The sequence below is a fragment of the Topomyia yanbarensis genome, chromosome 2 (genome assembly GCF_030247195.1).
Source record: "Topomyia yanbarensis strain Yona2022 chromosome 2, ASM3024719v1, whole genome shotgun sequence".
Lineage (NCBI taxonomy): Eukaryota > Metazoa > Arthropoda > Insecta > Diptera > Culicidae > Topomyia > Topomyia yanbarensis.
Genome location: NC_080671.1, coordinates 217,871,106 through 217,887,942, shown reverse-complemented (window position 1 = coordinate 217,887,942; position 16,837 = coordinate 217,871,106). Strand labels below are relative to the sequence as shown.

Here is a 16,837-nt window from a genome sequence, read left to right as displayed (position 1 = left end):
TTCAGGTTTGTAGATTAGAAAAATATTTCCTTACGATTCACTGGTAAAAGTACAGAATTAACAAGTGCAAACTTGATACTAGTTAATAAAAGAAACTTTCTAACTAAATTCTTTTTCCATTTTGCATTCGTCCTTATAAGGATGGTTTGTAGATAACTTTGTTGATACAAGACGAGAATCTTTTGAAGCAATTCAAACCTTGCCGACGATTGTTTTTACTGCGTACACACATATGATCATTCCCCTTTCGCAGCTCACACCAAATGAGCACGCTTTGCATCAAGGCATTCCTATTTATTAACTTTTCATTGCAGATGGAAGGCCATCCTTTTGTGCGATAAATGAAAATATTTTCATCATTCGTTTTGGTGTAGCTTACGCTTAGTGGCAGAGTTGCCACATTCACTGATTTTCTTGGAAGGATTTGCATAAATCTTCAGGTTTGTAGATTAATTTGAAAAATATTTTCTTATATAATTATTTTTAATTATACAAATTAATAAAAGGAACTTCCTAATAAAATTCTTTTTCCATTATATATTCATCCTACGGACGGTTTGCATATAACTATGACACAAATCCATCAATTTTTTCAAGTATTTTGTTAGTCCTGAAAAGAGACGCGTGAATTTACTTATCTTTATCGGACAGCTTTCTTGGCAGGTTTGGCGGCCTTCTTTGGCTTTGGGGTCTTCGGCTTGTTCGCTGCAGCCTTCGATGTTTTGATGGCATTTTAGTGGCAGTTGCTACCGCCTTTTCAGTGACTGCTTTTCTTAGCCTTTGGCTTTTTGGCCTTTTCACCGCCACCAACGTTTTTCTTCTTCTCTCCGGTGGTAGCCGATTTGATTGATCGTCCGATGCAGCTTCTCACGACCACGCACGTCTGTTATGCACTGCGTCTTACACACGTCTGACTTTGAGAAAAGCTGCGACACCCCTATTTATAGGTTTTATCATTATTGTTGATTCTCATTTAAAGTAGTTTTTAAACTGTTTAAACAAATTTTATATAGCAAACAACGTATCGCTAGCAAGCGTTGTACGTTTTCCTTCCGATTTATGAAACAAGATTGGCAATCCGTTTAGTAGAAGATAAGTTATTAAGGTTCAAAATGTACGTAACGCTTTCGCTAATATGCACTACTATCGCTTTCTCGCTCGTTCTCGTGGCGTGCATGAGCCTTTCGTTTCCGTCCGGCTTTTAATGGCTTAACCACAACTAATATGCCGGCTTTCCCCCACCAACTGCTCTCGTCAAGCAACCCAATACGAATAATCATAGGAACAAACATGTAGTGGACCTATATATAAACTTTACATTATTTTATTGTTCGGTTGGTGCACCATATCTGTGCGGGATGGGCTGAAAATTTTCACTTTTCCGAGTCGTTTTCGAAAGATTTTTCAAAACACTATTTTTCCGTTGATAATGAATGTCCTACATATTTCAAAATGTAATACAACACTGGTACAAATATTATTTGCGACAAAATGCCGAAGAAATTGATTAAATCCATTCAGTACAACAAAAGATATAAGCGTTCAAAATCTTACATAATTTTTCTTCGAAATTTTGAAAAGGGGCCCTTATATTGAAAGGTAAGTCGTTAGTCACTACAAAAAGCACTGAATGAATCTTTGTCACGGATGCCGGATCTAAAAGAACCTTATGAAACGAATGTGTCAATCGGTGAAGAAGTGGAACGCAGTCTCGACTGCAACCACCCAGATTGCCTGTAGGCTACAGGGAATTTGGCGCACCGAGCAACAGACGACGGGCACGACTAACTTGTAATTGGTTAATTAGAGCGAAAAAGGTCGAGCGCAGAAAAGTGAGTGAATGGTCTGTTCATGATGAGGCAGGTTTGGCGCAGCGACTGGCAACCGCGTAAGGGGTAAACCCAGCCACCCCGAAGCAAGGCAGAAGAGCGAGTGTATAGGCGTATATGTGGACTGACTCATGCCAAGATGGGAGGGTCGTAGCGTAGTATGTTGGGACTTAGCTATCGATGCCTCGTGGCGTGGCAGAGGAGCGAAAGGGTCAGCATCCAAGTCAGTCTCACACGGTATGTTAAGGGTGAGCACAAATCATTCGTTATCGAGCACTCAGTCGAGATAGAAGTCTTTTGTCATCGGTCCGTACACTCTATAGCGACAAATAGTGTTAATCCGCGTTCAAGGTTATTTGCACACTCTACGCCTAGTTGAGGTTTCAGTATTTTTTCCCTTCTTTTGTGTTTCTGTTTCTGTACCGTTAGCCGGTCAGTGAAGTGAAGCAGTGTTCTTCTAGTAAGCCGTCTGGATACCGTTACCTATACAAGCTAAGTATTAGTTTTCGGTTCCCCTTCTTGGTTGTCTTAATAACGTGCACTGGGCAATAGGCCCGTGCAAAAATGACTTCCCCTGACGGCGGTTCATCTCAAGGTGAGATGGACGTCGACACAAAATTGGCTCCCCGGCTCAAAGTATATCCGAGCTCAGCCACCGGGCCATTTGTGATCTTCTTTCGGACCAAAGAAAAAAAATGTTTGAATCTGTTGCAGATTTCTCGCGTTCTGACAGACCGGTATTCGGCCGTGACAGAAATATCGAAAATTCGCCCTGATAAGCTTCGGGTGGTTGTTAACAGTTCAACTCAGGCAAATGATATTGCTGGCTATGAGCCCTTTACGAGGGAGTACAGGGTGTATATTCCAGCTAGCAGGGTTGAAGTCAGTGGGGTCGTCTCCGATTCGAGTCTGAATTGCGAGGACCTGCTAAAATATGGGACTGGCTGTTTCAAAGACCCCATGCTTAAGCCAGTGAAGATACTGGAATGCAAACGTTTGCATTCAGCATCAGTCGCAGCTGACGGGAAGAAAACATACGTCAACTCAGACTCTTATCGGGTGACTTTCGCCGGCTCTGCCCTGCCCAATTACCTCCTCTTTGACAAGGTTCGTCTACCTGTTCGCCTCTTTGTGCCGCGGGTCATGAACTGTACTAATTGCAAACAATTGGGACACACAGCCTCCCATTGTAGCAATAAAGCCCGCTGTGGGAAATGCGGTGGGAATCATGCGGATGATTCCTGTGGTAGAGATGTCGAAAAGTGTCTCTACTGTGGGGGAAACCCACATGATCTCCCTTCAAGTCCCGCGTACAAACAGCGCGAGGAAAATCTTAAGCGTTCCCTTCAGGGACGCTCTAAGCGATCTTTTGCAGAAATGCTTAAGATAGCTACGCCACCTGTCTCTACGAACATCTTTACCAACTTGTCTACTGACGAAGGCGACTGTGATGAACCCCAGGAGGGAACATCTTCTGCTGTGCCTAGAAGTAGTAGAAAAAGGAAGAACATTTCCTCTTCCAAGCTTCGTCGTAAAGGCCAGAAGGTGTCTCTTCATGGTCCCCCTAAAATAACTACTCAAGTAAGTACTGTTGTAAAACCGAAGCAAGTCACTCCCGGTCTCAGTAACCTGAGCTCAGAAAAGGAGTTCCCAGCACTTCCAGGAACATCAAAAACTCCAAGTGTTCCCATATCTCAGCCAGAGAAAGAAAACAGTGCTGGCTTAATAAATTTCTCTGACATTGTGGACCGTATTCTTACAGCGTTGAACATTTCTGACCCCCTTAAAAGTATCTTGATAAGCTTTCTCCCCGCAGTAAAAACATTCTTGATGCAGTTCACTGCGAAATGGCCCCTCCTTTCAGCGATTGTATCCTTCGATGGCTAATTCATCGAACGAGGTCAAGGATTTAATCACTGTTCTACAGTGGAATTGCAGAAGTATTATCCCGAAAATCGATTCGTTTAAAATCTTACTAAATAATTTGAAATGCGATGCATTTGCCCTATGCGAGACATGGCTCACTTCAGAAATAACCCTACACTTTCACGATTTTAATATTATTCGCTTGGATCGAGAAGACTCTTACGGAGGAGTACTATTGGGGATCAAAAAGTGCTATTCTTTCAATCGGATCGACCTCCCCTCGACACCAGGCATTGAAGTTGTCGCTTGCCAAACCAGAATTAAAGGCAAAGACCTTTGCATTGCTTCCACCTACATCCCCCCTAGAGCCTAAGTTAGCCACCGACGGCTTTGCGATATTGCGGAACTCCTCCCCGCACCGAGGCTAGTTTTAGGTGACTTCAACTCCCACGGCACGGCATGGGGTTGCCTTCATGACGATAATCGATCTAACCTACTCCATGAGCTTTGCGATAACTTTAATATGACCATTTTGAATACGGGTGAAATGACACGGATTCCTGCCCCTCCAGCGCGTCCGAGCGCCTTAGACCTGTCCCTCTGCTCGACATCGCTGCGGCTAGATTGCATGTGGAAGGTAGTCTCTGATCCCCACGGCAGCGACCATCTGCCAATCGTAATTAATATTGCTAACGGTTCAGGGCCACCGAATACAATCAATGTTTCGTATGACCTCACACGAAATATTGATTGGAAGAGCTACGCGTCCGCGATATCCGAAAAAGTAGAATCGACACAAGAGCTTCCTCCGGAGGAAGAGTACGGGTTCCTGGCTGGCTTGATTCTCGATACCGCGATTCAAGCTCAGACTAAACGCGTACCAGACGCGAATTCACGCAGGCGTCCTCCCAATCCATGGTGGGACAAAGAGTGCTCAGACGTGTACGCGGAGAAGGCCGCTGTGTATAAGACCTTCCGGGATGACGGGCTGCCAGCTAGCTACCGACAGTACGCGATGGCGGAAACGCGCATGAAGAGTTTGATAAAAGCAAAAAAACGTAGCTACTGGCGCCGGTTCGTCGACGGACTAACGAGAGAAACATCGATGAGCACTCTTTGGAGTACGGCCCGGCGCTTACGAAACCGAAACAGTACCAATGAGAGCGTGGAATATTCAAACCGTTGGATATTCGATTTTGCCAAGAAGGTTTGTCCGGATTCCGCCCCGGCACAGAAGATCTACCGCGCCGCGTCCCCTCACAATAACGCGAACGAAACACCGTTTTCGATGGTGGAGTTCTCACTTGCTCTCTTATCATGTAACAATAAAGCCCCAGGGCCAGACAGAATCAAATTTAACTTGTTAAAGAATCTGCCAGACTCTGCCAAGAGACGCTTGTTGAATTTATTTAATAAGTTTCTTGAGGGTAATATTGTCCCTCATGACTGGAGGCAAGTGAAGGTCATCGCCATTCAAAAACCAGGAAAACCAGCCTCCGACCACAACTCGTATCGACCGATTGCAATGCTGTCCTGTATCCGAAAGTTGTTCGAGAAAATGATCTTGTTTCGCCTCGATAATTGGGTTGAAGCAAATGGCTTACTGTCAGATACACAATTTGGTTTCCGCAAAGGCAAAGGGACGAACGATTGTCTTGCGTTGCTCTCAACAGAAATTCAAATGGCTTATGCTAGCAAAGAGCAGATGGCATCAGTTTTCCTAGATATAAAGGGGGCTTTTGATTCAGTTTCTATCAAAATTCTATCTGAAAAGCTGCTCCAGCATGGTCTTTCACCGACTCTAAACAACTTTTTGCTAAACTTGCTGTCTGAAAAACATATGCATTTTTCGCATGGTGATTTATCGACAACACGAATTAACTACTACATGACCATTGCAAGATACCTTGGACAATTTGTCTGCGTCGGCCCTCCAGCTAGGTATTGAGTTCTCCACGGAGAAAACTGAGCTAGTCGTATTTTCAAGGAAGCGTGAACCAGCACAACTACAGCTTCAATTAATGGGTCAAACTATTGCTCAGGTTTCAACTTTCAAATATCTCGGGGTCTGGTTCGACTCTAAAGGAACCTGGGGATGTCACATTAGGTATCTGAAACAGAAGTGCCAGCAAAGGATCAACTTTCTCCGTACAATAACCGGAACATGGTGGGGTGCCCACCCAGGAGACCTAATCAGGCTGTACCAAACAACAATATTGTCGGTGATGGAGTACGGGAGTTTCTGTTTCCGCTCCGCTGCGAAAATTCATTTCATCAAACTAGAGCGAATCCAATATTGTTGTTTGCGTATTGCTTTGGGTTGCATGCACTCGACACATACGATGAGTTTAGTGCTGGCGGGCGTCCTTCCGCTGAAAAATCAATTTTGGGATCTCTCATATCGATTGCTCATCCGATGCGATATCTTGAACCCGTTAGTAATTGCAAATTTCGAAAGGCTTGTCGAGCTCAATTCTCAAACCCGATTTATATCCTTGTTCTTCGATTACATGGCACAAAATATCAATCCTTCTTCATACTATCCCAACCGTGTCAATCTCTTTCATGCTTCTGATTCAACTGTATTCTTCGACACATCCATGAAAGACGAGATTCGTGGAATCCCGGATCACATACGTCCGCAAGTGATCTCAAGCATCTTTCATAGTAAATTTCGAGAAGTCGACTGCAACAAGATGTTTTACACCGACGGGTCAAGCCTCGACGGCTCCACTGGCTTCGGTATATTCAATCAAAACCTCACCGCCTCATTCAAACTATATTTCAGTTTACGTCGCAGAACTTGCTGCTATTCAGTATACCCTTGGGATCATTGATACTTTGCCCACCGATCATTACTTTATTGTCTCGGATAGCCTCAGCTCAATCGAGGCTCTCCGTTCAATGAAACCTAGAAAGCACATTCCATATTTTCTGGGGAAAATCTGGGAGCGCCTGCGTGCTTTGTCTGTAAGATCGTACAAGATTACCTTAGTTTGGGTTCCCTCGCATTGCTCCATTCCAGGTAATGAAGAAGCGGACTCTTTAGCTAAGGCGGGCGCTTTACAAGGTGACATATATGAAAGACCAATTAGCTTCAGCGAATTTTTCAGTATCACTCATCAGAGAACCCTCGAAAGTTGGCAAACTTCATGGAGCAATGGTGAACTGGGAAGGTGGCTACATTCGATAATCCCTAAGGTATCGACGAAACCTTGGTTCAGAGGGATGGATGTGGGTCGGGATTTCATTCGCGTGATGTCTCGGCTCATGTCCAATCACTACACGCTGGACGCACATCTCCGGCGTATTGGGCTCGTGGATAGCGGTATCTGCGCTTGTGGCAACGGTTATCACGAAATCGAACATGTTGTCTGGGCATGTGCCGAGTACTGTTCTGCCAGATCTCAACTATTCGATTCCCTTCGGGCCCGAGGAAGATCACCCAATGTCCCGGTTCGAGATGTACTAGCAAGCCGCGATATTCTCTACATGTCCCTTATATACACGTTCCTCAAAACCATCAATATCCAAATTTAAATGCCCCTATCTTTACTCTTATTATTCCCAGAAGTGCCCTCTTCCGCCTACCGTACCCCAACGATGGTTTGATACGACTCCAAGACGAGACAAAACATCTGTCGAATGAACCAACAACACGAGATATACAGTACAACATCACACACGCAGCGCGGTGTGTTCCCGATCCGTATCTGAGCCGTACTACGAAATCGTCTGGAGGAACCCCTGCCGGCTCGAGGAAAACCGCCCGGCGTCCCAATACTTGATACATCCGTTCGAATCTGTAATCCTGGTCGTTGATTCCTGATGCCGGAAACTGAAAGTTTATATCCCCCCCGTTCAGCCTTGTCCACCCTCTCTCCCATGTCTCTGATACACAGATGTATGACTTCACCCCTTCTCCCCTTGAATATCTTCCCAAAACTTATGTGCCCCCCTATCTTCTAGTGTTAGTTGATCAATCCGTTCGAATCTGTAATCCTGGCCGTTAATTCCTGATGCCGGAAACTGAAAGTTTATATCTCACCCCCCCCCCCTTCAGCCTTGTCCGCTCGCCATCCCATGTCTCTGATACACAGATGTATGACTTCACCCCCTTCTCCCCTTGAATATATTCCCAAAACTTAAGTGCTTAGTTTTAGTTGATCAATATTTAATCTCGTTAAGAAATGCCCAACAGTACCACTACTTTAAAATAGCCCCAATTAATTCCCCTTAATCTTGAACCACTCTTTATAGTTATTTCTAGTTAATAAGCTTGTAAAATGTTCCGCTTAGTTAATAATTAATTTCTCCTACAATCTCCCTTCTAAAAATCATAAAGTGAATTACTATAAAAAGAACACACAAAATGATCCGTCCCCCAAATCTTACGAATATTATATTATACCCTCTTTTATATGTATAAGTTAGCTGTAAAGTTTTTTTTTAGTTTCATTATATAAAACAAAATAATATTGAAATGTGTAACCCCCTAGTTTTAAGAAATTCAAAATGTAAAACAATGAAAAAATGGCACCTTTAAGCTAACGCATACGTGCCTTATCAAATAAACAAATTGAAAAAAAAAAAAAGGGTGAGCGCAAAAGTCAGCCTCACATGGTATGCTAGAGGTGAGCACAAAAGTCAGCTTCACAAGGCATGAAAACGGCGAGCACCCAAGTAAGCCTCACATGGTATGCCAGAAGTGGGGCCTAAGAAAAATGTCCCACATGGGGTGCCAGGGGGAGCGACAGGGGTGTAATAGAGTGGTACGATTGAGAGTGAACCAGGTGATAGGGTGAGCATTCAAGTCAGCCTCACATGGTATGTTAGAGGCTAGCACAAAAGTAAGCCTAGCAAGGAATGAAAAAGGCGAGCAAACAAGTCAGCCTCGCAAGGAACGAAAAAGGCGAGCACAAAAGTAAGCCTCATGTGGAGTGTTAGAGAGTGAATCAAGGTGTGACAGAAAGAGCACCCAAGTAAGCCTCATACAGGACGTATGAATGCGTGAGCGAGAGTGAATGAGTACATCGAGTACAGCCATCCCCCCAGAAGTAATACCGAGAGTTAGTCCCTGGGGGGAACAATGGCGGAGCCCAATGGAGTTTAGTCGGTATTAATGGCTGCGTCACCATGAGAGCCCGACACACCTCCAGTACACCCCTTGGCATCTACTTATAGCACGTGTACTGGGCTAGTACGTAAATATATTCTCCAATGTAAAAAAGAGACTGACTCTGATCATCGGGAAGCTAGAGCAAAACTTAATGGAGTTTTACAAGCACACGGAAGACCACCCGATATGCCGATCCGGAACGCCCTGGCAACTCAAAACCTCCAAATCTTGTACCCCATATATCTCTTCCTCAAGTCGATTAATGTGAATTTATTATGTTTTTCTTATACTAATTCCTACTTAGCAAAGTAATACACCTCATCAGCAGATATCCACACCAGTTCCCCTTCTCCCCAGTTCTCGTTACAGACATTTTGACTGTAACGAGAACTGGGATTTCCTCGTTGCAGATACACCATCTGTTACGAGATTCGACGTCGGCGCGGATAAGGGAATTGCGATTAACCACCCAACGAGCGATCTATTGCAAGGACTACCAACAAGCACCATGGACTACCGGTTACTGCCACACCTGTAAAGAAAAAAAAAGGAACGACGATTCGACAAGCGGATGCGCCATCTGAATTCAAGAAATGCCCCACAGACCACCATCTATATTGATTATGTTTTACTGTAATTTGTTGTACTGATACTCCGGCGCATTAACGCCGAAAGGCTTCCGAGCCAACCAAATAAAGCCGAATGAATAAAAAAGCACCGAATGAAGCGTTGTCATGGATGCCGGATCTAAAAGAAACGTATGAAACGAAATCTAAATCAAAAACGATAAAATAAAACGATAAAAAAAACTGGGTTTCTTATTGTTGGTGTATTGTGGGAATACGATCTGTTTGATGAACACTACCAAGCTTTCGAAACTGTAAAACGCACGCAACTTTATTATATAATACCTTTAAATGAATTTGACGGTCAGCCGATAATGATACATTATTGTAAGGATAAGCTATATTTTAGAAAGAAATACGATTTCATGATCCATGAAAATGATTTATAGTAATGAGTTTATTGTTATAATTATTTAATAAATATTCAGTTGTATTAAACAAATTTTTTCCCTTTTTTATTAACGACTTAGAATGAGTCAATCTTTTTCCATTTTTATATTGTAACGACATCTAATTAGCAAGGGACTTGAAGGTGAAGTATTTTTCAAATATTAAGAACTATAGTACTCAAAGAAGAGCAAGGATTTGAAGTAAGAAAGTTTAGAAAAGCGTGGAGTAGGGTCAATGAACAAGTTTAGAGTTTCCCGGCTACTTACATCTTTGTCTTCTGCAACGCAGGAGTCAGGATCTTTTGGCATTAAATGCGAATCACCTGAGTGTGCGGCATGTCCGGACAAACGTAAAGTCACTTTAATGACTTATGCTGTCGGTTTCGTGGTGCAATTGTGCCTCTCCCATTTTGCCAAACTATGACTCCATGGCTGGTTATGTTCAACCTAACTGTGGAAATGCATATTACATTCTTAGTAAACTTTGCACTTGCAGTGCTGTTCGAAATAATAGCATCGCGAGAGTTTTTCAAGTATAGTATTATGGATACCTATGCGTATGTTTTACATGATTGCATCGTGTACAGTAGTAACAATTCGGTACCTGGTGGTCGTCTAACTTACTAACGCTTACCTTTCGAGTCAAATAATACCATTTTATTAGCATCAACCCACTAAATGTTACGTCACTTTTCGACGGCCCAATTGGCGTGAAATTCGGAAGGTTCAGATGTTTGTAAAGGTACGTGTTGTGAATAGTGGTTCTTTTCTCGGACTTCTTTATCGATTGTTTTTACTAGTTGAAGTTACAATAGAATGTTCCAGGCCTTTCATGACTTCTCTCGAAGACATAAACGGATATTATTTTTCCATCTGGCGATAAATTTGAGTGGATGTTGCTCGCTAGTTTCACTTTTGTTTGTCCAGTGCAAAGCATTGTGTATCTTTTTAGCAGAGCTCTGTAAAAAATCCTGAACTTCACGGTATGTTTTGCCACTAGCAATCTACCGTTTGGTGAGATTTCGCTTCTCGGCTGTACAGTACATCGAACGACCCATTTTCGTGAAATATTACAACTTATAAACTTTGAATTTCCAGTGAATTGTAAGCGTAGGAACACAATACTGAATAGAACAGATAGCATAAACTGAAAATCTTGAAAACTTTAGCAATTTAAAAACCTTTTGTGGTAGCGCTGCTATTTCACCGAACAGCTTTATATCGACTTTCTTCCTAACTGACAGCCATTTTTTGTAAGCAATAAGCCAATGGTTCCAAATAGTGGCACGTTTTACTCTTCGCATAGTCACTTACAAAAACATAGAATGTTATTGGAGAGTAGAACGTATGGGATCATTGTGCATCAAACTCGAAAAATATTAGCGCTGCTATTTTTTCGAACAGCGCTGTACACAATGGCTCGCCAGCTACGAACTTGATGAGCTACATGTCGACGGTGAAGCACTTGAAACATGCTTCGCACCCATTTTAATAAATTTTACATCATTTTGATAGTCGTAAATGTCCATAATTATTGATTTTCAATGGACAACAACTTATCCTTTAATATAAGACTCATTACTAAAAAATTGAAGAAAATTCAATTTTGACGCATCGGCGGACCCCCCTGCACATTGAAAATGTCTAAAACTATTGATTTTCAATTGCCAACAACTTCTCCTGCAATATAAAACTCATTACCAAAAAGCTGAAAAAATTTCATTTTAACGCATCGGCGGATCCCCCTGTGCATTGTCAATGTCCAAAACTATTGATTTTCAATGGCCAACAATTTCTCCTTCAATATAAAACTCATTACCAAAAAGTTAAAAAAAAATCCATTTTGACGCATCGTCGGACCGACTTACGCATTGTAAATGTCCAAAACTATTGATTTTCAACGGTCAACAATTTCTCCTGCTATATAAAACACATTACTAAAAAGTTGAAAAAAATTCCATCTTGACGCATCGGCGGGCTCCCCTGCGCATTGTAAATGTCCAAAACTATTGATTTTCAATGGCCAACAACTTCTCCTTCAATATAAAACTCATTACCAACAAGTTGAAAAATGTCTATTTTGACGCATCGGCGGACCTTCCTGCGCATTGTAAATATCCAAAACTATTGCTTTTCAACGGCAAACAATTTCCCCTACAACGATATTAGGTGACCGCTAATATTTTGCTTGCAGTCCTTTCCTGTAACAAGCGAAAAAAGGACTGCCGCATATTCCAATCTTGCAAATATAAGCCATGAATGTCGTTCACTACATTCATTGTGCACCGCTGCTATGAATGTCGTTTGCAACAGTTCCAACGCAACGTATGATGAAAGTTAGACACACGGACCATTCACATACATTTGCAACTGTTAGCGAACCAAACCAAACTACGGCACCAAGCCGAATAACCGACCTTTCACGAATAATTTACAGGCACGCTCAGCAGCACGAACGTTTTTGCTTTTCTCTCGTCCGTTTACATGCACACTTGCACCGGGGCTGAAGTGTTGGTTTTTTCCCGAAGTTTCGCATAAAAATGTCACTTGAAATGACTTCTTCCAGCGAAGAACTTAAATATTTTATTCACAAAGAATTAGTATTAAGTGGATTGTCGGCCTCTTTCAAAGGGTATTTTTTTCGTGTTACTTTTATTTGGATTTGACTTTCGACATTTCTCGCAAAGATGTTGTCCCATGCTAATGTGATTCATATAATATCCTTCAAACTACCAAGCCCTCTTCGATACACCAAAATCGACGTTCAATTGGCCATAACTTTTTTTCTGTTTAATCGATTTGGATGCAGTTTTTTGCCAAAGAACCGGAAATTATTCCAATTTTCTAAAATGCTTTAAAAATTGTATTCGGAGCTACGACCCCGGAGTAAATCCAGATTGCAGTGGGGTACCAACTTTTGGCCATTTTCAGTTTTTCATAAATATTTTCAAAACAACGCTAGAATTCAACATTTTTCGACAAGAATTTGTTAGAAATAGCCTTCTTACATAATAATTGCACTTCATATATGAGTAATATGAATTGGCCAGTTCCTGGGAGCGGTTCCCAAAAGTGGCCATTCATGAGCTTACATTGCATATGCTTTATTATAACAGAAACACTAATTTATTTCAACAAATCTTATCAGATCGTCTACTTCGTATAACAAGCAATTAATTCAATAAAGATTTAATATAGATTTGCCACTTTCTGACCAGTTCCGGGAATTCCGGAACACGGTTCCCAGGACAAAATTTATTTTTTATGATAATCATGGCATGCGGCACATCAAAAACATCAACTCGATGATCTATGAAGAATGCAATCACATTCGAAGGCATCCGGACACATGTAGACACTTGATGACCAGTTCCGACAATTCCGGAACTCGGTTCCCGTGCCAAATTTTTTTTATGATAATCATGGCATGCGGCACATCAAAAAACATCAACTCGATGATCAATGAAGAATGCAATCATATACGAAGGCATCCGTACACATGTGGACAATTTATGACCAGTTCCGGGAATTCCGGAACACGGTTCCCAGGACAAATTTTATTTTTATGATAATCGTGGCATGCGGCACATCAAAAAACATAAACTCGATAAACTATGAAGAATGTAATCATATACGAAGGTATCCGGACACATGTAGACACTTGATGACCAGTTCCGGTAATTCCGGAACATGGTTCCCAGGACAAATTTTATTTTTATGATAATCATAGCATGCGGCACATCAAAAAACATCAACTCGATGAGCTATGAAGAATGCAATCATATACGAAGGCATCCGTACACATGTGGACCATTGATGACCAGTTCCGGGAATTCCGGAATACGGTTCCCAGGACAAATTTTATTTTTATGATAATCGTGGCATGCGGCACATCAAAAAACATCAACTCGATGATCAATGAAGAATGCAATCATATACGAAGGCATCCGTACACATGTGGACCATTGATCACCAGTTCCGAGAATTCCGGAACACGGCTCCCGTGCCAAAAAATTTTTTATGATCATCATGGCATGCGGCACATCAAAAAACATCAACTCGATGATCAATGAAGAATGTAATCATATACGAAGGCATCCGTACACATGGAGACAATTTATGACCAGTTCCGGGAATTCCGGAACACGGTTCCCAGGACAAATTTTATTTTTATGATAATCATAGCATGCGGCACATCAAAAAACATCAACTCGATGAGCTATGAAGAATGCAATCATATACGAAGGCATCCGTACACATGTGGACCATTGATGACCAGTTCCGGGAATTCCGGAATACGGTTCCCAGGACAAATTTTATTTTTATGATAATCGTGGCATGCGGCACATCAAAAAACATCAACTCGATGATCAATGAAGAATGCAATCATATACGAAGGCATCCGTACACATGTGGACCATTGATCACCAGTTCCGAGAATTCCGGAACACGGCTCCCGTGCCAAAGAATTTTTTATGATCATCATGGCATGCGGCACATCAAAAAACATCAACTCGATGATCAATGAAGAATGCAATCATATACGAAGGCATCCGTACACATGTGGACCATTGATCACCAGTTCCGAGAATTCCGGAACACGGCTCCCGTGCCAAAATTTTTTTTATGATCATCATGGCATGCGGCACATCAAAAAACATCAACTCGATGATCAATGAAGAATGCAATCATATACGAAGGCATCCGTACACATGTGGACAATTTATGACCAGTTCCGGGAATTCCGAAACACGGTTCCCAGGTCAAATTTTATTTTTATGATAATCGTGGCATGCGACACATCAAAAAACATCAACTCGATGATCTATGAAGAATGCATTCATGTATGAAGACATCCGTACACATGCGGACCCATGATGCCCGGTTCCGAGAATTCCGGAATACGGTTCCCAGGACGAATTTTGTTTTTATGATAATCATGGCATGAGGCACAACAAAAAACGTCAAGTCGAAGATCTATGAAGAATGCAATTATATACGAAGATATCCTGAGACATACGGTCACTTGATGGCCAGATCCGGAAATTCCGAAATACGGCACATCAAAAAACATCAACTCGATGATCTATGAAAAATACGAAGGAATCGATACAAGCGGACACTTGATGACCGGTTTCAGGAATTCCGGAACACGTTTCCCGAGTCGAACTCTGTTTTCCAAGATGAACATGATAATATATGAAGGCATCCGGACACAAGATTCTCAGTTCCGGGAATTCCGGAACGCAGTTCACAGGACGACATTTTTTATTCGTTTTTTGTTTTTGAGTTGAGGTATGTGGTTCATCAAAAAACATCTACTCGATGATCTACGAAGAAAGCAGTCATCCAGACACATACGGACATTTGATGGCCGGTTCCGTGAATTCCGGAACACGCTTTATTTTCCTTTCTTTAAGGAACGATTGCTAATGGTCCGTGAAACCGTAGTACACAAAACAAATACTCTGGAGCAGAAAAGCATTTGTTTTGTTACTCTTAAGCTGTTCGAATTATAGCAAATCACATGTGGGTGTGTCATCGCTCCAAATTTGGGCTCCTATCACAACATGTCCCGTATAAACTGAATGTCACTCCTGAATACCATGTCTACAAACATGTCCAGTATGAATAAGAAAATCGGAGACAAATAATAACTTTATTGTGGCGACTTGTGGTTACTTATACTGCGACATTTTACTTATGATTTTCTCATTTGACTTCCCACAAATTTCAGCATTGATTATGATCGCTGAGAAATATTTTCCTAAAAAGGCAAATCAAATTGGCACTAAAATGGGGTAAAGATGAGGTTGAAAAGCTGGTGATGAACGATAATTTTTTTCACCACACCAACGGGGAAAAATTATCGTTCATCATGCATATGAAGTTTACCATTGCATGGTATTGGTGATGTTATAGTAGAAGGAGTAGAGGGTAAAGCCGGCACAAAACAAAATGTAAATAATGTGGGTTGAGAGAGGGGTGTGGTGGTAAAAAAATACTATCCACTTCTATTTTATCTCCTTGTGGTTCGTTGATATTTGCACTCAATCACTGTGTGCGAATTACTGCAAGTACACGAGGATGACTTTTGGACAAGAGATCGTTAGCTCAAAATCAAAAAATGCGACCGCGCTATTTTGGGTAAAACTTAAAAAAATAAGTTACGTAACGGAGTGTAGTATCAAGGCTTTGTTTTAAATACATTACAGATCTTACAGAAAAATATTTCGGCCAAGGAACCGTGTTCCGGAATCCACGGAACCACAACATCAATAGACCGCATGTGTCCGGATGTCTTCATATATGACTGCTTTCCTCGAATTGATTTGTTTGGTTATGTTACTCTCCATCGAGTATCCGTATGTATCCGGATGCCTTCGTATATGCTTGAATTCTTCATAGTTCTTCGAGTTGATGTTTTTTGAAGTGCCGCATGCCATGATTATCATAAAAAATACAATTGGTCTTTAGAACCATGTCCCGGAAAACCCGGAACTGGTCATCAAGTGTCCATATGTGTCCGGTTGCCTTCGTATATGATTGCATTCTTCATAGATCATCGAGTTGATGTTTTTGATGTGCCGCATGCCATGGTTATCATAAAAATAAAATTCATCCTGGGAACCGTGTTCCGGAATTCCCGGAACTCTCCATCAAGTATCCGTATGTGTTCGGTTGCTTTCAATATGATTGCATTTTTCATAGATCTTCGAGTTGATGTTTTTTGATGTGAATCATTCCATGATTATCATAAAAATTATATTCGTCCTGGGAACCGTGTTCCGGAATTCCCGGAACTCTCCATTAAGTGTCCATATGTATCCAGATGCCTTCGTATATGATTGCATTCTTCATAGATCATCGAGTTGATATTTTTTGATGTGCCTTATGCCACGAGTTCCCGAAACTCTTCATCAAGTGTCCATATGTCTGCCTTCGTATATGATTGCACTTTTCATAGTTTATCGAGTTGATGTTTTTTGATGGGCCGATTGCCATGAT

At 41.7% G+C, this 16,837-nt stretch overlaps 1 protein-coding gene across 2 annotated transcripts in view; it reads right to left on the bottom strand.

The window, feature by feature from the left end:
- The window catches only part of LOC131682906 (uncharacterized), an 834,740-nt gene that overhangs the window by 120,261 nt on the left and 697,642 nt on the right, over nt 1–16,837 (bottom strand). Inside the window, exon 6 of one of the 2 annotated variants that reach the window (XR_009304248.1) lies at nt 10,097–10,280. The exons of the other annotated variant lie outside the window; for it this stretch is intronic. The gene's annotated coding sequence lies outside the window, so the exon portion shown is untranslated. The remainder of the gene's footprint in view (nt 1–10,096; nt 10,281–16,837) is intronic. 2 annotated transcript variants of the gene reach the window in all.